Here is a 12,126-nt window from a genome sequence, read left to right as displayed (position 1 = left end):
CTGTTGATGGACATCTAGGTTCTTTCCATAGTTTGGCTATTGTGGACATTGCTGCTATAAACATTCGGGTGCATGTGCCCCTTTGGATCACTACGTTTGTATCTTTAGGGTAAATACCCAGTAGTGCAATTGCTGGGTAATAGGACAGTTCTATTTTCAACATTTTGTAGGGCTTATTTTTTCATGGAACCCCATTAAGAAAGACTGCATGTCTACGGGCAGGGTGTATGCATCTCCCATGTTACCAGATAATGCCAGCTCATCTTCAAAATGGTCAACCTGATAGCTGTGAATGGTCTTTTTATAATTTGCATTTTTTTTTAAAAAGATTTTATTTATTTATTTGACACAGAAAGAGAGAGAGATCACAAGTAGGCAGAGAGGCAGGCAGAAAGAGAGGGGAAAGCAGGCTCCCTACTGAGCAGAGAGCCCGTTGCAGGGCTCGATCCCAGGACCCTGAGCTCATGACCCTGAGATCATGACCTGAGCCGAAGGCAGAGGCTTAAACCACTGAGTCACCTAGGTGCCCCTTAATTTGCATTTTTCTTACTACTGATGAGGTTGAGTGTCTTTTCATATGTTTATCAGACATGTAAGTTTCCTGTTTAACTCATTTTTCTCTTGGGTTTATAGGACTTCTAAAAAATTTACTCTGAATACTAATCTTGTGTTGATTATATGAATCACATATATCATTCCACAGTCTTAGCTTGCCTTTCTTTTGTTTAATAGATGTTTAATTTTAATGTAATCAAATTATCCATCTTTTTCTTTATGGTTTCTGCATTGGGTGTCTTGGTTCTGAACCGTCGAAGTCTCGGCAGGAAGCAGAATTCCATGAGACTATTAATAAAGGGACATTTTATAGAGATGTGACAAAAGTGGAGGCATGGAAGACCAGCAACAAGCTGTTCCTGTCTTTAGGTCTATAGGGGAAAGGGGGAGGAAATGGTCTTGCTTGAATTTGTGAGAGTTGACACCCTGGAGAAGGAGCCGTCCACAGAAGCTATGGGTATGCAGGGATGGATACTGCCATGACAGGGTCTCAAAGCAGGAAGGATCAGGATAAAACACCCCACCCTCTTTCCTCTCTGACTGGTCTCCTTCTGGTGCCTTGCTTTCACTGAATCCAGCTGGCAACTAGTTGGCAAAAGAGCTTACTTCCTAGGGGGTCAGCATTTCAAGGCACACAGCAAAGCAGAGGCAAGTAGAGAAGGTAGAGAAGGAGTCTTAGGAATCAAACAATAATTTTATATTCCCTATCCTGAAGCCATAAACATATTCTCCTGTATTCTCTCCTTAAAAGTTTTAAATTTATGTTTTACATATTTGGATTTAGTCCACCTGAAATTTTTTGGAGGAATATTAGGTACTTAATTTTATTTTATTTTTCTTGAAGTTAACCAGGTGACCATTAAGCCATTTATTGAATAACCTGTTCTTTCCCACCGATCTGTAATAGCACCTCTGCAGTATTTTATACTTTCGTATATGTGTGTGACTATTTCTGTATTGTCGATTCTGTTCTCTTGATTTACTTATCTATCCCTATGACACAACATTCTCTTTTAATTACTAGAATTTTTTTTTAAAGATTTTATTTATTTATTTGTCAGAGAGAGAGAGAGAGAGAGAGATCAAGAGCGAGCACAGGTAGAGTGGCAGGCAGAGTCAGAGGGAGAAGCAGGCTCCCCGCGGAGCAAGGAGCCCGATGTGGGACTCGATCCCAGGACGCTGGGATCATGACCTGAGCCGAAGGCAGCTGCTTAACCAACTGAGCCACCCAGGCGTCCCTAATTACTAGAAATATATAATAAGCCTTGATATCTGACAGGACACATCTCGCATTTTGTCCTTTAAGCTTTTTTAGCTATCTTTCCACCCTTTGCTATTCCAGATGATTTCTGGGTTTGCTTACCAAGTTCTGTGAAAAAAAAAATTGGGATTTAAATTGGAATTGTTTGATGAGTTGAGGAGTGAGAGAAGTGATATTTATTTTGTCTTAAGATTTCTTATTTATTAGCGAGAATGAGAGCGAGCCCAAGCATGGGGGAAGGGTAGGCGGTGGGCGGGGGGAAGAAGCAGACTCCGCACTGAGCAGGGAGCTGGGTATGGAGTTGAATCCCAGGACTCTGAGATCATGACCTGAGCTAAGGCAGACACTTAACCTACTGAGCCACCCAAGCACCCTGAGAAATGCTATTTATAAAGTATTAAATATTCTTGTCCATAAATGATATCATTTCCCCATTAATTCTGTTCTTTTCATATGATGAACTTTCAGAAAGCTTTCTATTTTCTCACTTTTCATTTTTGGCCAAATGAGAAAATAGTAATTCTGGAGTATTTATCTTTACAGCTGTTGTTATCACTAGAACTAAAAGTATGATGTCTAACAGTTCTAAAGTGGTAATAAATGAGAGTAGATTGAACATGAACATCTGATTCATTAAAATTTTGTCAACCTTTTTGTAATTTGGGCCTTAATTTCTTAAGTAACGTTAAAAGGAAGTATAAATACTGTTGAAATTACCTGTATTATTCCCACAAAAGCTAGTTTTCTGCATCCCCAGTGTGGACTGTGCTGCTCTGTGTATAATGAGGCCAAAGGAATCACTACAGTCAAAATCAGGGAATCTTGCCCTTTTTCAGTGAGTTTTTTTTATATAATGTGACTCTTTCACATTTATGTTTTCTTTTAAAAGAATCATCTTTAGGAATGATTAACTCTCTGCATTGTGTGAGCAAACTCAAATTCATAGCATGTACATTGATTTGTAACAGAACAGCACAGCAGTGGGCGTTTATGATAGAAACGATATTCTCGCGCTCTCCTTTCTAAATTTGGTGTCACAGATTCAACTTCTGTTTTTAAAAAGGGAAGTTACATATAGCTCATTCACACTATTATTTTCTCCTTAAAAGCCAGTTTCTCTGATAATTGCCCATTTAAGGAGTTTCATATAATTCAAGACTTCTCTGAGAAAACAGCTTGAAACATGTCTTACTTAGCAAGATCAAATTTTTCATTCAATATTTAAAGTATATATCTAATGTGTTAGTGTTTATCTGGAATGCTTGCTTTAGTTCTTCTTACTTGACCTCACTCTGCATTTCTGAAGTTTTAAATATTAATAACTTTCCACTTAAAATTTAACCTTTTTGGGGCACCTGGGTAGCTCAGTGGGTTAAAGCCTCTGCCTTCGGCTCAGGTCTTGGTCTCAGGGTCCTGGGATTGAGCCCCACATCAGGCTCTCTGCTCAGCAGGGAGCCCACTTCCTTCTCTCTCTCTGCCTGCCTCTCTGCCTACTTGTGATCTCTGTCTGTCAAATAAATAAACAAAATCTTAAAAAAAAACAAAACCTTTTTACAATTTAAAGCAAGGGACTCCTAGAATTAGACAGTTGGATAACTTTTAAAAAATATTTATTCTTGTTTATTCTGACAACAGGTCTTTTTAAAAAATAGTTCTCCATTGGTGATTAAAAGAAAAGTCTATACCATTTTACGTAGGTGTAACCTGTTTTCCAGAAAATCCAATAAAAATCCAAAGTGGCAAACAAGCTGATGCATTTTTAGTTGTATACCATGTTTACATTTAAACTGGTTCTCTGGCCACATTATTTTCTAATGATACCTCATAACCTGAACTTAGAGGCTTTTCTTGGGCATCTATACACACAGCTTAAAGCTTTGCATTTTTTTTTAAACTTCTCAAAGTAGAATTTTTACAGCTGAGACTTCAAAAATGACTTAAATATATTATTTACAATTTCCAAATCACCATAGTTCTCTTAATTGACTTCTTTACTCATATGTGATTTAAAGATATACAATCCTAGTTTCTACAAGAGATATGAGGCTATTATAGCAGAAAATATAATTTAGTTCAGCCAGTTTTATAAATGCTTGATTTTGACAGTTAAAAAACAGCTGGCAGGGACGCCTGGGTGGCTCAGTTGGTTAAGCAGCTGCCTTCGGCTCAGGTCATGATCCCAGCGTCCTGGGATCGAGTCCCACATTGGGCTCCTTGCTCCGCAGGGAGCCTGCTTCTCCCTCTGACTCTGCCTGCCATTCTGTCTGCCTGTGCTCCCTCTCGCTCGCTCTCTCTCTGACAAATAAATAAAATTTAAAAAAAAAAAAAAAAAACCTAAGGGAAAAAAAAACAGCTGGCATTAGAGTAATACTTTAAAAAAATTATTTTTCCTGTCACATTTTGCCAAATGTCCCTGGAAGTTAATATTAGTTGATGATATTCATAACATATTTGATTATTGGCATACTTTTAAATTCCATGACCATGAGAACATGAAGGTGCCAGTAACAAGTGGTCATTTGTACCATTCAGGTAATCAGCTGAAGATTTGGGTAGGCAGGTCTTCATCACCAACCCACTCCATAATTACCAAATGCTGCTGTGGTTTTAAATATCATTTGACCAAGATTTTTAATTCTTAAGGTAGGAAGAGAAAATCTTTATAAAGAAGTATAGAATAATGGAATTATGGCAATAATTTATCTGCAAGGTTATTCCCCCAGTAGTGAGATTGTATAGATTAATAGTACTATGTGAGTGCCCATTAGTCTTTGTACCATTAAACCCAATTGGTATATTTTAGAATTGCTGAAAAGCAGTTATAAGGACAATATTGTATTGCTTAAAGTGATCCCTCTAATTAGGAAGGTTCCCAAATACTGCTTAAAAATACATGTGTATGTTTATTTATATGTGTACACACACACACACACACAGAGCTTAGTGAAAGGGTAGTGAGAGGAAAACATTAGCAGGAAAGATTAACCCCTTGAGTTTATGAAGCTGGTACAAACTTTTCAGCATTCTTTAAATTATTCATTCAGTGAAAACTCACAAATACCAACTGTGTCAGGTGCTGTTCTAGAGGTTAAAGACAAAGTGATAAACAAGAAGGCCAGTTTTGTGAACCATATCAGAAATGAGTGAGGGGTCTGAAGGGCACATTGAGTTTTCTTTTTTATTGTATGGGTTATTAATTCTGTGGGCTAAAATAGGATGCTAACAAAGCCAAGGACAGGCAGATTTGGAGTTCTTTGTGTAAGAAACAGAATTGTTATTTCAGAACCCTAGTATAAGGTCAAAGCAAAATGGTGTCAGGATCCTGGCCCAGCACTACCCTCCTAGTGGCCTCTACATGTCAGCTTTGTACCTCCTGCCTATAAACCGTCCTCCCTGCTTAAGAAGTTCATACTCTTCTCAGGACCCTCAGTTTCATCTTCTCTGGCTTCCACAATTTCCCTGAATGTTAGAAATCTCACAGCCTCCAGACCTTCTCTGTCTTTGAGAGTCAGCTTGATAAAGGAGTTCAGTTGGCAGGTCCATCTCCAAGCCTTTGTTTCCTCTTCTATAAGATGTGAGGAGTCCCTGTCCTGCCTACGGCACAGGGAAGACGCTATGAAGAGTGAACCTGTAAATTTACACAAAAATGCCTTGTAAACCATCCTGCTTCTCTCCAAACATTGGGGGAGGGATGGGGTGGGCTTCAGATTTCCCAGATAGGTTACTTGAACCATAATGGGTAACAGATCCAGGAGAATATGGATTGCTGGCTCAAATCTGTCTTCTGGATACAAAAATAATTCCAAGAACATATCCTATTGAATAGAGTATATTATCATTATTTGCATTTCTCTTTTCTCTTAGAAATGTGTGAACGTGAAGTTGGTTTTATATTATTCCAGTTTGAGCCGATTATTTCATTTGAGCCCCAAACTCCAAGTTCTACATTGGAATCACTTTTTTATAGACTCCTAGCTCTGGGAAGGGGCTATGGAAATCTCTGAGCCTGAGTGTCTCCTTTTGAAGGCAAAAGTAGACCCTGTGATGCCAGGGGCTTGATTCAGCCTCACTACTGGCTCTGGCTGAGAAACTAGACCCAAAATCTCCTGACCAAGCTGCTTTTTCCCCCAGAACCAGAGCTGACCCTAAATCTGTGACATAGAGGATTAAGAAACCAAAAAGTCAACAATTAATCATAGTTGAGTGATTTATTTGTACAAGATCTTTGTACTCCTACTCCAGGAATCATCATCTCCTCAGGCTGGTTCCCCAGGACAAGGAAGGCCTGGAGGCCATGCAATTTCTAGCATTTATGGATGTTTTTGGTGGATGCCAGTAGTGCCAAGTATCTGGAGAAGAGTATGAACTCCTCAAGAAGGGAGGCTGGTTTATATGCAAGTAGTGCAGAGTCCACATGCAGGGGCCCCTGGGAAGGCAGTGCTGTGAGGGGAACTGGGGATAAGGAGATAGGCATGCAAGAAGCCACCGCCAGTCTCTAGCGGAGCAGCAGCCAGCAAGAAGGGAACACTGGAGCTGTTACCAGGAAGGGCCTCCACTTTCCAGCTGAGAAAAGGGGGAGACCAAAAGCTGGAGTCTTTAAAGGGCTGCTTCAAATTGGACCTCACGGTTTATCTGAAGATGTTAATGGAGAAGAGTAGCAAATGAAATAGGAAGGACACTGATGCCCAACAGAAGCTATCTTTTCTAGTGATGGTTAGAAGGGACTAATCAACAATGTTAGAGTGAAAAATGTTTTTATTTTTTATTTTCTTAAAGATTTTATTTTATTTATTTATTTGACAGACAGAGATCACAGGTAGGCAGAGAGGCAGGCGGAGAGAGAGGAAGGGAAGCAGGCTCCCAGCCAAGCAGAGAGCCCGATGTGGGGCTCGATCCCAGGACCCTGGGATCACAACCTGAGCCAAAGGCAGAGGCTTCAACCCGCTGAGCCACCCAGGTGCCCCCAAAAATGTTTTTAAAAGCATTTTCTTCAAATATTATCCGTATGATCTTGTCCCAAATTAGGACTTAAATATTGTCAGATTTTTAAAAGAGAAGAAGGCGTATCTCTCACAGAACAGCCCTCTAAGGGGCTGTCGAGGCAAAGCCGGCCAATAATAATTAGGGAAGCTATGTAAAAGCAGCCCTTCCCTGGAGTTGAAGTTCTGCTTGTGTGAACTGTGACCTCAGGGAGAAAGAGGGGGAAAACCTGACAAAGTAGGTAGAGGAACAGCTGGAGAGCAGTCTGCAGAAGATGTGTTAGCATGCTCCAGTGCTACAAGGAAGTTTTCGGTTGCCCGTGGCTGCAAATACCATTTGTGCCATCTTCGTGAGAGAGTTGCGTTGTCCCAATCATGTGTCCAGTATCAACTCCTTGGGAATCAGTTAGGTGATGTGACTTCCAGAACTTTATTTTGAAGTTAATGGTTTTAAGTTATCAGCGAATGGGAAGTCCAGGTTCAGTAAGGATGTCTGTATTTTCCATGAAAAGATGATTGAGCCCAGCTGGCTGCCTACAATATGTTTCAAGAACTGAAATATTTTTTGTTTTTGTTTTTTTAAAAGATTTTATTTATTTGGCAGGCAGAGATCACAAGTAGGCAGAGAGGCAGGCAGAGAGAGAGGGAGGGGGAAGCAGGCTCCCTGCCTAGCAGAGAGGCCGATGCGGGGCTAGATCCCAGGACCCTGGGATCAGGACCTGAGCCACAGGCAGAGGCTTTAACCCACTGAGCCACCCAGGTGCCCCTGAAATGTTTATTTTATTTGATTTTATTTTTTTTGCTGTTAAGACCAGTATTTCCAGGGGGCACCTGGGTGGCTCAGTGGGTTAAGCTGCTGCCTTCAGCTCAGGTCATGATCTCAGGGTCCTGGGATCGAGTCCCACATCGGGTTCTCTGCTCAGCAGGGCGCCTGCTTTCCTTCCTCTCTCTCTGCCTGCCTCTCTGCTTACTTGTGATCTCTCTCTGTCAAATAAATAAATAAAATCTTTAAAAAAAAAAAAGAAAAAGAAAAAGAAAAAGTGATATTTAAAACTGTTTCAAAGTCTTTGTTTCTCAGTTTATATGGCCAGCTTGGCCTGGTGTCATTTCTTGGGTATACGCTAATTTAAGTGCTAAAAGTGGCCTTCAGTTAGCAAAGTTGTCTAGTAGTTTGCAAGATGTGGAGGCCCAGAAACTTTCAAAGAGAAGCGTGAAATACAAACTAGTATCCAGAATACAATGTTGAGAAGTACTTCTCTGAAACTAAACTAATGAGTATTTTTGCAAATTACCATCACCATTCTATACTTAAAAAAACCATGTTTGTTTTCTCCCTAAATAGATAATGTGCCCAATAGTTAAATGTGGATGCCTGGCCTGATTTCTTATATGTGAAAGTGAGAAGGAGAAACTCTAAACTCTAAATCCTGAGGGTAGGATTATTTTAAATGGGCTTTTAAATGTCCCAAGGAGTGAAATGAAAACCACACTTATATTTTCACGAAACATTTCTTGTTCATTTGCTAGGAATGAACAATGATATATATATATCATATATATATATATATATATCATATCATATATCATATATCATAAATATATATATATATATATATATATATTTTAATCATGCCACTGCATACCAAAGGGGGTGGACTTCAAAAGCTCACGGAGGGCTTTTCCTTATCTTTGTGGAGTTGGGTTCCCAGTGACAGGCAGGGGTTGCTGGCCGGCTTATGGGGGCTCAGCCTGGGGGAGGGGTGGTTAACCACCTTGTGTGGGACCACATTATGAACTGCCACTTCATGCTTTGATGAAAGATACCAGAATCTAAAAGTGGGGGAAGAGGAACTCTTATATACTATGTACACTCTTACGAGGCTACTACCTTCAAAAGTGTGGAAAGGTAAAAAAAAACCTTTTCCCTCGAAAACTCAGGTTGCTCTCCTAAGAAGTCCGACCTTTCCTGAACAACCGGCCTTAGCAGAATCTCAGGTCCACTCTGGAGACACAAAAGTTGTCACTTTTGTGCAGGAACACTGCATTTGGTAATCCATTTGCTCGAAAATATCCAAGTATCACAAAAATCCTGTAAGTCTAACTCATTGCTAACTTCAATTCATGAATAACAGTTTAAATTCACTTTAGATTCAACAGAGCCTCTGGCCTTTGCTACAAAGATATCACAGGAAGAGATTATTGCAGCTTCTATTTCAATGGCTTTTCCTTAAAGTGAGCGCTGAAAGTATAAGTGAGTGGGTGGTTAGGAAACTGTTAGTAGTTAATGTTGTCTCTAAAAGGCAGAACTCTGGAAATGAAAAATATCTTGGCTTTGCAGCAAAATGTTTGAATGCTGTGCCACCCAGGCGCAGACAGCAGGACCTGCAGAGGGCCCTGAGCACTACTTCCATGATGTGTAATTTGGAGCGCCACTATAAAACTTTCCAGAGATATCCACAAATAATTAGCTTTTGGCATCGGTTATACTTAAAGAAAAATCTATAAGATTTTAATTATACTGAGGGTGAAGTACATACCCTTTTTATTCTCCTTCAAGATAAAACAAGTAACACAGTCTTCTCTAGCAACATTTTACCCCAGCTTTAATTTCAATAAGATCATCAGTTTGATTGATAACAAATCATTACAGAAGAGTTGAATAGGTCTAAACTTGTCTTGATGTTAACGACTTATAATCACCTTTATGTTAGGTCTTAAAGCTTTATTATCCTTAAATATAACCAGTACAGTGAACCATTAAACGCCAGATATCTGAGATATTGATTGGGGTGGCAGCCAAAATTTTATGGTGCCTGAATTATTTTTTTAACATCTTTACACTGAACACGCATGTAATTTTTAAAATAATCATTAATTTTCCAGGGGAGCTGTCTTCTTTTCTCTCACCACTTAGGCATACACACCTCTCCCAATTAGTATGAATTTCCCTGCTACCTGTAAGTAGTTCGAAGCCGATGCCTTTCTAAGGAGAGGGGAAAGGTTATCCGCAGGAAGCTTCTGGGCAGAGGACGGGGCCTCTGACCCTCCTGCGTCTCCAAGCTTGGCTTCCCTACCTGCGTGGGCTCTGCCAGCGCGGGAGGCCGGCTGCCGGCTCTGCACCGCGTCGCGGCGGGCCACGAAGAATGCAACTCGGCTCCGTCCTACTCCGAAAGTACTGTTGACTTGGTGACCCATTTCGAGTGTTGGGCCGAGGCCGCCGCGCCCAAGGGGCATTTTCTGGGCCCGGTTCCTGCTGGAGCCCCCGTCCTACCATTGGAACATCTCTGCAGGCCACTGGTGCGTCCGGAGACGGGGGCGTCTGGGAGTGTCCCAGCTGTGGACGCTGCTGGCCCCCGCTCTCCCGGGACTCCAGTCTCGAAAGCCGCGCAGGCAGCGTGGACGCGGTGCCTCGGGGTCGAATTTTTGCCCCTCACCTCCTATCTTCCCCCTCCCCCGCGGGACCCTGCCCGCCCTGCTGACCGACCCCAAGTTGCCGAATAGCTTAGATGCTTGTCATATTTGCGGTCGCGCGACTCAGCGGGCTGTGCGCGCGCTGCACTCGCCGCCGCCTTTGTCACTAGCCGCCCGGTCATTTGCATGAGTATTTTCTGGAGTGTGAGGGATTATTGGTGGTTAGTTGTGGTCCCCTGGCCGGAGTGTCTCTTCCCCTCTCGCCATCTCCTTAAGCCTTTCCTTAAGAGAAAATAAAGGGCGCGCCGGCTGGAGAGGGAGCCGTGGGCGGCGCTGCCACCCGACGTCTCCCGTGCTCTGCCTGCCCCTTCCTGCTCCTGCGGCGGCCGGGGCCCGGCTCGGCATTTATCTCGCCTCCCGGGACCGCCGGGGAGGGGGCGGGGCCGGGGAGGGGCGGGGCCTGCTGAGCCCGGGGCCCGGAGCTCGCGGGAGGCTCGCTGGCCGCACGTCACTCCTGCACAGCGAGTGCTGGAGGACGAGCTGCCGCTCGCTCGGTCAGGGCGCCCCCTCCGCCCGCCTCCCGCTTCCTCCTCCGCTGCCTGCCGCCGCCGCCGCCGCCTCCACCATTGTATAATGCTCGGAGCGCGCCGGCAGAGGACTGCGGAGTCTTAGCTTGGGTCTCGCCTCCTGCCCGCTCCCCGGCGCCACCCTCGGGCCCCCGGAGCGGGGACTCCGCATGGAGAGGGAGTAGCTTGAGGAGTGGGCAGAAACCCCTCCTGATGCGTTAGTTCCCAGGTGGAGCTGCATGTGGTAAGTTCTCCCGGCGCCAGGCTGGAGGGGATCCTCGGATGCGCCGGGCTCCCGATGGGTGGTGGGCGGCCCTGGGACCCGGCCAGGGCCGGGAGAGCCCGGAGGGCGGAGGCGGGGCCCGGGCGGCCGCGAGGGTCGGGGGCGCCTCGGCTAGACGGACCTGGCCTGGTGCAGGTACCTGGAGGAGCGCTCCCTTCCACTGCTTCCCGGCCCTGCACCCTTAGACCCCCGGGGCGAGGGCCGGGAACCCCCCCTCGCCCCCCTCCCGCCACCAGCGTACGCGGGCAGACCTGCTGGGGGAAGGGCAGGGGACGGGCAGTCACGGACCCGGGTCAGGAGGGGGTCGGGAGCTAACCGGAGCCCAGCAATGGGGCGGAGGGAGCTTGGAGCTGTCGCTTTTACAGCTGAGATGTGTGTTCGTGTTGTGGCCGTTGTGTTGTTGTGAACGTAAGAGACTTCTTTTTTTAAAGGCTCGGATTGCTGGAGTAAAGGCTGCTTCACTTTTGGGTTCCGTGACCGAGTCTGCATCCAACTTGCTATAGTGTGTTTCTGTGAGTTTCTCTGTGTTTTCAGCTTGAAAACATCCCTCTCTACCCTCCTCTCACCCGTGACAAGTGAATTGATTTTGAATATATGTGTGTATTAAACTTAACGTCCAATTGGCTTTTAAGTTAGAAATCTACAAGTCATCTTGGTGGTAACCGCCTATGACCGAAAGGGAGGGGGCCAGGGGAGCCAGCTGTCCCTGGCCCTGGACTTTGTACCATTAAGACAGAGGGTGCCTCAGAGGGCCATTGGATCTAGAGAAAATCATAAGTTCTAATTTTTATTCTTGGCCATCAGTTAGCTTACCTTTAGCAGAAGTTGCGGTAATAGATTGAGATGGGAGAAGTGTTTTGGGTTTAGTCTTAAAGTTCACAAAAAGATTAGGTATAGTTTGTCTTAGAATAACTTTCTGCTTTCAAACTGGGGAGTTTCAGGATGTTTTGAGTGGTAGAAAGTAAGTTTTTAGAGGCACTAGATGGGGAAGGGCAACCCGCAGGGTGAGACACACAGCCTCCGGAGATAGCAGTTTTTATTTGAATTGAATTGGGCAGCCCCAGTCAGTCT

General features: G+C 44.0%; 1 protein-coding gene across 2 annotated transcripts in view; it reads left to right on the top strand.

Moving 5' to 3' along the window:
- Positions 1-12,126, top strand: part of SERTAD2 (SERTA domain containing 2) — a 119,151-nt gene that overhangs the window by 86,159 nt on the left and 20,866 nt on the right. Inside the window, exon 1 of one of the 2 annotated variants that reach the window (XM_059187828.1) lies at positions 10,689-11,016. The exons of the other annotated variant lie outside the window; for it this stretch is intronic. The gene's annotated coding sequence lies outside the window, so the exon portion shown is untranslated. Of the gene's footprint in view, positions 1-10,688; positions 11,017-12,126 lie in introns of those variants that run through there. 2 annotated transcript variants of the gene reach the window in all.

This window comes from Mustela lutreola, chromosome 9 (genome assembly GCF_030435805.1).
Source record: "Mustela lutreola isolate mMusLut2 chromosome 9, mMusLut2.pri, whole genome shotgun sequence".
Classification (NCBI taxonomy): domain Eukaryota; kingdom Metazoa; phylum Chordata; class Mammalia; order Carnivora; family Mustelidae; genus Mustela; species Mustela lutreola.
The sequence above is the reverse complement of the archived record's forward strand: the minus strand, read 5'-3'. Positions and strand labels throughout refer to the sequence as shown.